The 11491-nt window shown below is 42.3% G+C and overlaps 1 pseudogene; it reads left to right on the forward strand.

Moving 5' to 3' along the window:
* Nucleotides 1-6190: 6190 nt before the first annotated feature.
* On the forward strand, nucleotides 6191-10519 carry LOC149978310 (uncharacterized; annotated as a pseudogene).
* Nucleotides 10520-11491: the final 972 nt, after the last annotated feature.

Consider the following 11491-nt stretch of genomic DNA (forward strand, 5'->3'; position numbering starts at 1 on the left):
AGGGGGAGTGGTTTTTCCTCTCCTAGGCAATCAGCAATTAGTACCGGGAGGTGTGCTCTTCCCCTCTGCAAGGCAATTAGCAATTAGCGTTAGTACTTCAGTCTCCCCTGTCTTTTTTAGCGGCGGTTGTATCAGCAGCAGTCTCTCGCCAAAACTGAAACGGTTCTGCAGAGTTATGAGAGGAAGGCTCCACGCTAGTCTCTCACTTTTGTATCTCGCCTAGTTCTTTTCAGATGATCTCATTTTGGTCTTTTGTAGCTTTTTTCAACTATGTGTGTGTTTTCTATAAGTGTTTGCTCTTCTCCCTGTAGGCTGTAGAGACACTCCCCACGCCTTGGCTGCAACCCTTCTAATTTAGTGTACCCTGCATGCACAACCTAAATCCTTCTCCCTCCTGTCTCCTGATTCTGCCTCTTTGAACCTACTCTCCTCCCTTTGCGCATCCTACAGTGGTTCCTCATTTAAAAGTTGCGAGCTTACACCGCGGGACTTAGAGGTACCCAGCGTCACGGCTCCATTGCTCCAGACCACCACAAGGGGGAGTTAGAGCACTCATTATGCATTTGGGTCCCAAAGGAAAAACGAATATTAATACTTTTTCACAAGCGTAGCAGGATGGGCTATTAGCTGAACAATAGACTATTCAACCTTAACTAAAGAATTGTTTAATAGCCGAGCTAGGTGTGAAACCCCCCAACTTGCAACAAATCATTTGTATCTATCTTTCCACATCTACCTATACAAGCATCTACCTACACACGGTTAATGTTCTGATTTAAAAATATATATCAGCAAAAAAAGAAACGTCCTCTCACTGTCAACTGCGTTTATTTTCAACAACTTAACATGTGTAAATATTTGTATGAACATAAGATTCAACAACTGACAAACTGAACAAGTTCCACAGACATGTGACGAACAGAAATCAAATAATGTGTCCCTGAACAAAGGGGGGTCAAAAAAAAGTTCCTGAAAGTTCCTGGACATTTCTGGGGGGAATGGCCCTAGCCCTCACCCTCCGATCCAACAGGTGATAGACGTGCTCAATAGGTTTGAGATCTGCACTCTTTGCTTGCCATGGCAGAACACTGACATTCCTGTCTTGCAGGAAATCACGCACAGAACAAGCATTATGGCTGGTGGCATTGTCATGTCAGGATGAGCCTGCAGGAAGGGTACCACATGAGGGAGGAGGATGTCTTCCCTGTAACTCACAGCGTTGAGATTGCCTGCAATGACAACAAGCTCAGTCTGATGATGCTGTGACACACTGCCCCAGACCATGACAGACCCTTCACCTCGAAATGGATCCCGCTCCAGAGTACAGGCCTCGGTGTAACGCTCAGTCCTTCGAAGATAAACGTGAATCCGACTATCACCCCTGGTGAGACAAAACCGCGAATCGACAGTGAAGAGCACTTTTTGCCAGTCCTGTCTGGTCCAGCGACGGTAGGTTTGTGCCCATAGGCGACGTTGTTGCCGGTGATGTCTGGTGAGGACTTGCCTTACAACAGGCCTACAAGCCCTCAGTCCAGCCTCTCTCAGCCTATTGCGGACAGTCTGAGCACTGATGGAGGGAATGTGCGTTCCTGATGTAACTCGTGCAGTTGTTGTTGCTATCCCGTACCTGTCCCGCAGGTGTGATGTTCGGATGTATCGATCCTGTTCAAGTGTTGTTACACGTGGTCTGCCACTGCGAGGACGATGAAGCTGTCCACCCTGTATCCCTGTAGCACTGTCTTAGGCATCTCACAGTACAGACATTGCAATTTATTGCCCTGGCAACATCTGCAGTCCTCATGCCTCCTTGCAGCATGCCTAAGGCACGTTCACATAGATGAGCAGGGACCCTGGGCATCTTTCTTTTGGTGTTTTTCGGAGTCCGAGTTTTCATAACTGTGACCTTTATTGCTTACCGTTTGTAAGCTGTTAGTGTCTTAACGACCGTTCCACAAGTGCATGTTCATTAATTGTTTATGGTTCATTGAACAAGCATGGAAAACAGTGTTTAAACCTTTTACAATGAAGATCCTTGAAGTTATTTAGATTTTTACTAATTATCTGTGAAAGACAGGGTCCTGAAAAAGGGACGTTTCTTTTTTTGCTGAGTTTATATTGGTCATGGCTCCCGAGTGGCGCAGCGGTCTAAGGCACTGCATCTTGGTGCAAGAGGCTTTACTACAGTCCCTGGTTCGAATTTAGGCTGTATCACATCCGACGGTGATTGGGAGTGCCATAGGGTGGCTCACAATTGGCCCAGCGTCATCCGGGGTTGGCTGTCATTGTAAATAAGAATTTGTTCTTACCTGACTTGCCTAGTTTAAATAAAGGTTCAAATTAAAAAACAACTGCTGGCAACCGCAGCGGAAACAATAGGAGGTGAACAGTGGCTGGTGCTGAAAATATAGCCAACTTGTTGTGCAGGTTTTGCACACCAACAGATGGAGAACCTACAACAGTCGAGCAATTCATTTAAATAATAATCTTAATTTGAATTTCACTTTACAAACAATAAGAGGGCTTAATGGGAGTCTATTTCTTCGGAGCCTAGACATATAAAATGACTTAACTGGTTGAGGTAGGCTGAGGCTTAAAAGCCTAATAGAAGTAGGATTTTTTTTATTAGGCCTACTTACAATTGTAACTGGTCGAAAATGTAGCTTCCTACATAAAACAATCATTTCAAGAAAAAAAGTCTCCACGATCAAACTAAAACAGTGTAACTAATAACGCGCACATTTGTAAATCTCAAACTCTAAAAGTAATTGGAAAGGTAGATATAAATTGTGTGACATTGTGGTTACAATAAAGAATCTTAACAAGATGCTGTGTCTTTGCAGGTGTAGCCCATCATGCAAATGTTTCCTATTAGCAGAACAATATACTTTTTATAGCCCGGCTACTGTGTGTGAAATCCCTCCACTTGCAATGTATTTGATGCATAAGTACTCTAAAGTGTTACATTTCTAACTCAAAACAGCAGTACAGTATTTCTTCATCAACATTTTTATGCTTTTGTTAATAAAATAAAGAGAAAAAAGACATTCAAATGCAGATGTTTATATGAACTACATTTTAGACGCACTTCCACCCAGCTCCATAACTACAGGTAAAACCTTGCTGACATGATCAATGTATTTGTTGTATCATCAATTTCTCTATCCAAAACATCTTGATGGCCTTGAACCAGTTCATCTGTGCTTGTCGGCATGGCACAGTTACGGATTAATGTTTTCAGTTGATGCCAAACAAGTTCAAACGGGTTTAAAATCAGGAGACCTACATGTAGAGATTATTTTAAACGTTTTTACGATTTACTGTAGTCCCACCGAAGGTGTTGTAGGTCATTTATAAAGAAATGTATTTAACCTTTATTTTACTACATAAAGGTCTACTTACTCTGCTGGCATCTTAACCCAGGTTATGCCCTCATTTGCAATGCAAACCCGGGCTGCAGAGTGTTTTGTGTCATTGTCTGCATTTGGAGAAAAAAAAAAAACTTTAGCCAATATTGGATATTTACAAATATACATGTAAGTAGGCCTAAATGTAACAAAATATTGCTATAATCCTACCTTGAAAGAAACTATGTGTACCCAGAAACACCTCTCTGACATAGGGTCCAGCATTTCTCTTGATGATTTCTTCCTCAAAGAAATATTGAGCCATGATACAGTGCCTTGCGAAAGTATTCGGCCCCCTTGAACTTTGCGACCTTTTGCCACATTTCAGGCTTCAAACATAAAGATATAAAACTGTATTTTTTGTGAAGAATCAACAACAAGTGGGACACAATCATGAAGTGGAAGGACATTTATTGGATATTTCAAACTTTTTTAACAAATCAAAAACTGAAAAATTGGGCGTGCAAAATTATTCAGCCCCTTTACTTTCAGTGCAGCAAATTCTCTCCAGAAGTTCAGTGAGGATCTCTGAATGATCCAATGTTGACCTAAATGACTAATGATGATAAATACAATCCACCTGTGTGTAATCAAGTCTCCGTATAAATGCACCTGCACTGTGATAGTCTCAGAGGTCCGTTAAAAGCGCAGAGAGCATCATGAAGAACAAGGAACACACCAGGCAGGTCCGAGATACTGTTGTGAAGAAGTTTAAAGCCGGATTTGGATACAAAAAGATTTCCCAAGCTTTAAACATCCCAAGGAGCACTGTGCAAGCGATAATATTGAAATGGAAGGAGTATCAGACCACTGCAAATCTACCAAGACCTGGCTGTCCCTCTAAACTTTCAGCTCATACAAGGAGAAGACTGATCAGAGATGCAGCCAAAAGGCCCACGATCACTCTGGATGAACTGCAGAGATCTACAGCTGAGGTGGGAGACTCTGTCCATAGGACAACAATCAGTCGTATATTGCACAAATCTGGCCTTTATGGAAGAGTGGCAAGAAGAAAGCCATTTCTTAAAGATATCCATAAAAAGTGTTGTTTAAAGTTTGCCACAAGCCACCTGGGAGACACACCAAACATGTGGAAGAAGGTGCTCTGGTCAGATGAAACCAAAATGGAACTTTTTGGCAACAATGCAAAACGTTATGTTTGGCGTAAAAGCAACACAGCTGAACACACCATCCCCACTGTCAAACATGGTGGTGGCAGCATCATGGTTTGGGCCTGCTTTTCTTCAGCAGGGACAGGGAAGATGGTTAAAATTGATGGGAAGATGGATGGAGCCAAATACAGGACCATTCTGGAAGAAAACCTGATGGAGTCTGCAAAATACCTGAGACTGGGACGGAGATTTGTCTTCCAACAAGACAATGATCCAAAACATAAAGCAAAATCTACAATGGAATGGTTCAAAAATAAACATATCCAGGTGTTAGAATGGCCAAGTCAAAGTCCAGACCTGAATCCAATCGAGAATCTGTGGAAAGAACTGAAAACTGCTGTTCACAAATGCTCTCCATCCAACCTCACTGAGCTCGAGCTGTTTTGCAAGGAGGAATGGGAAAAAATGTCAGTCTCTCGATGTGCAAAACTGATAGAGACATACCCCAAGCGACTTACAGCTATAATCGCAGCAAAAGGTGGCGCTACAAAGTATTAACTTAAGGGGGCTGAATAATTTTGCACGCCCAATTTTTCAGTTTTTGATTTGTTAAAAAAGTTTGAAATATCCAATAAATGTCGTTCCACTTCATGATTGTGTCCCACTTGTTGTTGATTCTTCACAAAAAAATACAGTTTTATATCTTTATGTTTGAAACCTGAAATGTGGCAAAAGGTCGCAAAGTTCAAGGGGGTCGAATACTTTCGCAAGGCACTGTACCTTAAAAGGAGGCAAGAGTGTTTTATTGTGGAACACATAACAGTCCGTGAGGTGTAGACTACAATATTTTATGTACCTTTTGCTTTGTAAATAGCCTAACTTACCATCAAAAATCAAATATAGGCCTGATCCCTGGCGTGAAATTGTCCCCCACACATGGAGTTTGAGCGAATGCTTGGGACTCCGCCTGCTTGATCTTCGGCGAACAAATTGCTCAAGGGCCACGGTTGATTAGTCTTTGAAGATGACGTTATTGAATGTCTCACCAGCTTTGATCCATGCCTGGGCCGTCAGGATGCAAAGTTCTTAGTTTGTCAGACAAATAATTGGGTCGCAACTACAGAACAGTACAAAACAAGCACACACATGGATAATGTTCTGAGAATAAAATTAAATAAAATAAATATATATATATAACATTTCTTACCGAGCCTTTCCATAAGTCCATACAAGTTTCTTCAACTGTCTTCTGAATGTGATTAGAGCGATATTGTGATGCCCACAGATTGCCTTTGCCGATCGCTCATCTTCATTCATCAGTGAGTCAATGGCTTGAATAGTCTCGCTGGAAATTAAATACAAATGTGCAGCATACAGTAAAGAACAGCAGTCGATTAATTAGTTAAGCTAGATTCTTGTGGTGGAGCATTTGTGTGGTGGAGTCACTTTTAATTCTTAATTCATATACTGTTTCTATCATAGGCCACTATAATCGATGGGGGCTCAGGGCGGTACCATTCTGCTCATCTGATGATGGGAGCTCAGGGAGGTACCATTCTGCTCATCTGATGAAGGTGCTCATGGATTTACATTCAAACTTTGAAGAGCGAGATCGAGTCATTGAAGGCAGACCATCAGAAAGAGAAACATTCTCTGAGGGCAGAGATATGGGCGATGGCTGATGCATTGGTTCAGAGCCAGGCGGTATTGGCGGAGAGTCACTCCGCATTAACGGAGAGTCAGGCGGCATTTGTGGAGAGGCAGGCGGCATTGGCGGAGAGTCAGGCGGCATTGGCGGAGAGTCAGGCGGCATTGGCGGAGAGTCAGGCGGCATTGGCGGAGATTCAGGTGGAGAATGACGCATTGAAAAGGGCGAGGAATGAGATGGAGTCACAATCCATGCCAGGCACATCTGTGAGCTCTGGAACTTCACCTCCGACAGGCAGTCAACATACGTAGCGGGTTCGTCAGGTTGTCGGTTCACCCTGACATTTCCATTCCTATTCTCACAACAGAACTGCTCACCAGGCACAGCAAGGGCTGCCCAGACCGTTATGCTGTTCTGCTATTCCAAGGATGTGTAACCGAAGAGCGATACCATAATTGGGCACAGAATACATAGCCTTCCCGTTGTGGATGTCTATTTCAGGACCGTTTGGTGCTGCTCTGAGACAAGCATTGGAGAAACGAAAATGTTCAAATATTCCATGATATTCTTAACCTGTCAAGGACTGGGGTTCTGCTAGCGGGGCACCAAATACAAATTAACAGAAATCTCATAAATCAAATTTCTCCAACATACAAGTATTAGGCCCCATTTTAAAGATAAAATCCTCGTTAATCCAGCCACAGTGTCTGATTTAAAAAATGGTTTACAGCGAAAGCTCCACAACCGATTAGGTTAGGTCACCACCAAGTCACAGAAAAACCCTGCCATTTTTCACAAAAAGCACAAATAGAGAGAAACTTAATCACTAACCTTTGATGATCTTCATCAGACGACACTCATAGGACTTCATGATACACAATACATATAGGTTTTGTTTGATGAAGTGCATATTTATATAAAAAAATCTCAGTATACATTGCCGCGTTACGTTCACTAGTTCCAAAAACATCCAGTGATATTGCAGAGAGCCACATCATTTTACAGAAATACTCATTATAAATGTCGATGAAAATACAATTGTTAGACATGGAAATATAGATACACTTCTCCTTAACAGAAACATTTTCTGACAAATAGATAACGTGCCACAGAATGCTGCAGCAGCCCGCAAGGTGTGCCGCAGTATGACACAACTTTTAAAGGATGAACCACTGTATGATTTGTACTGTCCCCTTGTGAGCTTACAGAACAGGGCTGCGGGCAGCTGGGTGAAAATGGAGGAAAACTAAACTTCTGGAGGACCTATCATTCCCTCATCTCTACCTTCTCTTCCTCTGTATCTGCTGCTAAAGCCACTCTGTATCACTAAATGTATCACTATACACCAAATCACTCGTCTCAGTCATGTTCTCACATGGTCTCTCCTATCATTGCTATGAATGACACTCAACTACTTTTCTCCCCCCGCCCCCTTCTGGCACCCAGGTGGCGACACGCATCTCTGCATGCCTGGCAGATATCTCTACTTGGATGTCGGCCCACCACCTCATACTCAGCCTCGACAAGACACAGCTGCTCTTCCTCCCGAGGAAGGCCTGCCCGCTGCAAGACCTCTCCATCATGGTTGACAGCTCCACAGGGTCTCCCTATCAGAGTGCGAAGAAACTTGGCGTGACCCTGGACAACACCCTTTCATTCTCTACAACATCCATAGAGTTTGACCCTACCTCACACGGGAAGTGGCACAGGTCCTAATCCTGGCAATTGTCATCTCCTATATGGACTACTGCAACTCGCTGTTGGCTGGGCTCCCCGCTTGTGCCATCAAACCGCTGCAACTTATCCAGAATGCTGCAATCTGCCTTAAGTTCAACCTTCCCAAGTTATCCTATGTCACCCCGGTCCTCCTTGAAGCTCGCATCCACTACAAGACCATGGTACTAGCCTACGGAGCAGCAAAAGGAACTGCCACTCCCTATCTTCAGGCTGTGCTCAAACCCTACACCACAATCCGAGTACAGGAGGGCAGCTCCCACTCAGCCCAGGCCAAGCTCTTCCCTGTCCTGGCACACTAATTGTGGAACCAGCTTTCCCCTGAAGCTAGGACAGCAGAGTCCCTGCCTAGCTTCAGAAAACTTACTTTACTTTTTTCCACCTTACTAGCTCTAACTTTGCAAATAGCTACTTTGAGGAAAATGTACTTACTATGACTGGGATATGTGGTTTTCCTACCTAGTGCATTCATCTTCAGATAGCTAACTGGATAAGAGCTTCTGCTAAATTACTCAAATGTTAATGTAACAACAACTAGCTTTCATTTCAGCCCCTTTATGTTGTTGTCTATCACTTCAATGTAAGAGTCTGTAGCCGACTAACAGCTTCCATGTCTAGACAATGTACTTTGCTTAAGATGAAGCTGTTGCTAGTCCATCCTGTGAGATGGATATTGGGTTGTTATTTTACCTGACGTGCATATGGACACCTTTACATTTTTTTTCATATAACCTTTTCACTAGGCAAGTCAGTTAAGAACAAATTTGTATTTGCAGTGACAACCTAGGAACAGTGGGTTAACTGCCTCGCTGTCACGCCCTGACCTTAGAGATCCTTATTATTCTCTGTTTGGTTAGGTCAGGGTGTGACTCGGATGGGAAATTCTGTGTTTTTTGTTTTTGTTTTTGGCCGAGTGTGGTTCCCAATCAGAGGCAGCTGTCTATCTTTGTCTCTGATTGGGGATCATACTTAGGCAGCCCTTTTTCCCACCATTAGGTTGTGGGATCTTGTTTTCTGTTTAGTTACTGTTGCCTGACAGAACTGTGCGTTTTCATTTTCGGTATTTTGTATAAGTTGTTGGGGAATAATCAGAATTAGTTGGTAAACCTTCTTACGGAGGTGGTCCCTGCACAGGAACAGCTCAGCGGAAATTTCAGAGCGCCACCTATAGTACTCGAGTATAGTACTCGATAAATCTCTAACTTTCATAAAAATACACATGCAAGGTACTGAATTAAATCTACACTCGTTGTGAATCTAGCCACCAAGTCAGATTTGTAAAATGATTTTTGGCGAAAGCATGAGAAGCTATTATCTGATAGCATGCACCCCCCAAAATACCAGCACGACACGTAAACAACAGATTTTGCGGTAGCCGGCGCTACCCAAAACGCAGAAATCAAATATAAAACATTCATTACCTTGGACGAGCTTCTTTGTTGGCACTCCTATATGTCCCATAAACATCACAATTGGGTCTTTTTCCCGATTAAATCCGTCATTGTATACCCAAAATGTCATTTGCTGAAGGCCAGTCTGATGCTGCAAAAAGCCCATTTACAAGACGCAACGTCACTTTTTAAAATTACAAAAGTCGCCTATAAACTTTTACAAATCACTTCAAACGACTTTTCTAAACGATGAATGATGTATCAAATTGATCACGGGGCGATCTGTATTCGATAGCAGCAAGTCTGGAAATCATCGTCTATTTTTTCAGTTTCACAACATACTGTGGTGCGCCTCAAGAAAGGAGGGGTCTATTCGTGTTGTAACCAAGGATAAATGAGGCGATCCTCATTTATTTTAGGTCGCCTTAAACAATACATTGAATGGCGGTGTTTTTGGTAAACAGTTTTACCAGGGATTTTTACTCCTAAACACGTTCTGTTATAGCCACAGACCCGATTTAACCAGTTTTAGAGACTTCAGAGTGTTTTCTATACACACCTACTTATCATATGGATATACTATATTCCTGGCATGAGTAGCAGGACTTTGAAATGTTGCGCGATTTTTTACAAAAAGCTGCGAAAATTCGCATCATCCATAACAGGGTAACATAGGTAAGATGTTTTATATTCATTATATGTTTGTGAGTTATTTCTCATCAGAATGTTTATTTTTGTATAATACTGTTCGCCATTTGCAGTCATCTGTTCTCTGTCAGGACTAAGTTACTTGGGCCGCAGAGAGGGGAGAGGTCAAGCGTGTATCTCTTGGCTCCACAATGTCTCTGTGCCAGTCACTGTGTCTCTGTGATATTGTCAAGGAGGGGGCATTTGATATATGCCTGTTGATAAGTTTTGTTTTATGGTTCTGAGAGCGAGAAAATAACATAGTTTAGGAGACAAAGCTGAAAGATAATTTATGGCCAATGCTGTCTGGCTATGTGTGTCTTTGCCATAAAGGATCTCAGTTGCAATGTGTAAGGACTCTCAGAGGATTCATTTATAGACACTGAATTGATCTGAGAGTCACAGGGTTGTGATGGAGTTCATATAATTAAAGATGGACTTTATGATAACTCTGACTTGTGTGTGGTTTGCTCTCATGATTTGGTAAATACAGGAAATTTCCACGACAAAATGTTTTGTTGAATTAAAATCATGAACACTTTCCACGCTGCGCCTTGGTCTACTCTTTCTACCACCATTGAGAGCCGTTACACTTGCTCAGCTCAGGGTAGCCTAGTTTTAGCTGGTTCTTTGTATAATTTTGACCCTGAGTCATACTAAATTGTGTGTTTCTCTACTCCAATGATTAATCCAAGGATAAAAAGGGAAACCTAGTTAGTTGTTAATCTTTCAAGCACCCAAGTGGGTTTGTACTTTTTATTTTTTTACCAATAAGGAGATGGGAGAGGTTGGACTTGTAACCCTATTCTATTTTAGCATTTGGCCACGCAGACGCTCGTTGACGTGCACTAGCAATGTAGATGAAATAATTGAATAACGTGTGTACATTTATTTTTGCAACGCTCACTCATGTATCATGGCCGGTTTAGTCAGGATAAGTCTTGCATTGACTACTTGAGGGCCAATTCACTGATCACTTCAGCGTCATTGAGAATGTTCTAGTGCCTCCTTTGTTGACCAGTCTCACAAATAAGAATACATTCAAGCTCCCAAAAATGTTTTATGGCCACAGGTCAGGCATACAATGAAATTGTATTTTAGATATATGATCAAATACTTTTAACAACCACTTTTGCATACATATCAAATATATGTGTTAGTAGTTTGGCTGATGTGTGTTGACTCACCACATCCTGCAGCTTGAGGTACTCTGGGGGATTGTGCCAGACTGCTTTGAAGCTGATACTGCATGGGAAATCAGAATGTTCCAGAAGAATCCAGGCAGGTCTATACTCCACACATTCTCTGACTTCATCTTCCCAATGCCCCACTTTCAGCCAAGAGCACTGCAAAGTCCTAACTTGAGACCATTTCAATACTACAATGTGAGGTACTATAAACAATGGCTGGTGCACTAAAACAATTGCTCCAGTCTAATATAGTATAAAACATTTCCCCTATCAAAAAACAAAATAATACTTGAGCGTACTTGTGCCACTGCCTAGTGCATGGGTT

Source organism: Oncorhynchus mykiss, chromosome 14 (assembly GCF_057628025.1).
Source record: "Oncorhynchus mykiss isolate SJ-2025 chromosome 14, ASM5762802v1, whole genome shotgun sequence".
Lineage (NCBI taxonomy): Eukaryota > Metazoa > Chordata > Actinopteri > Salmoniformes > Salmonidae > Oncorhynchus > Oncorhynchus mykiss.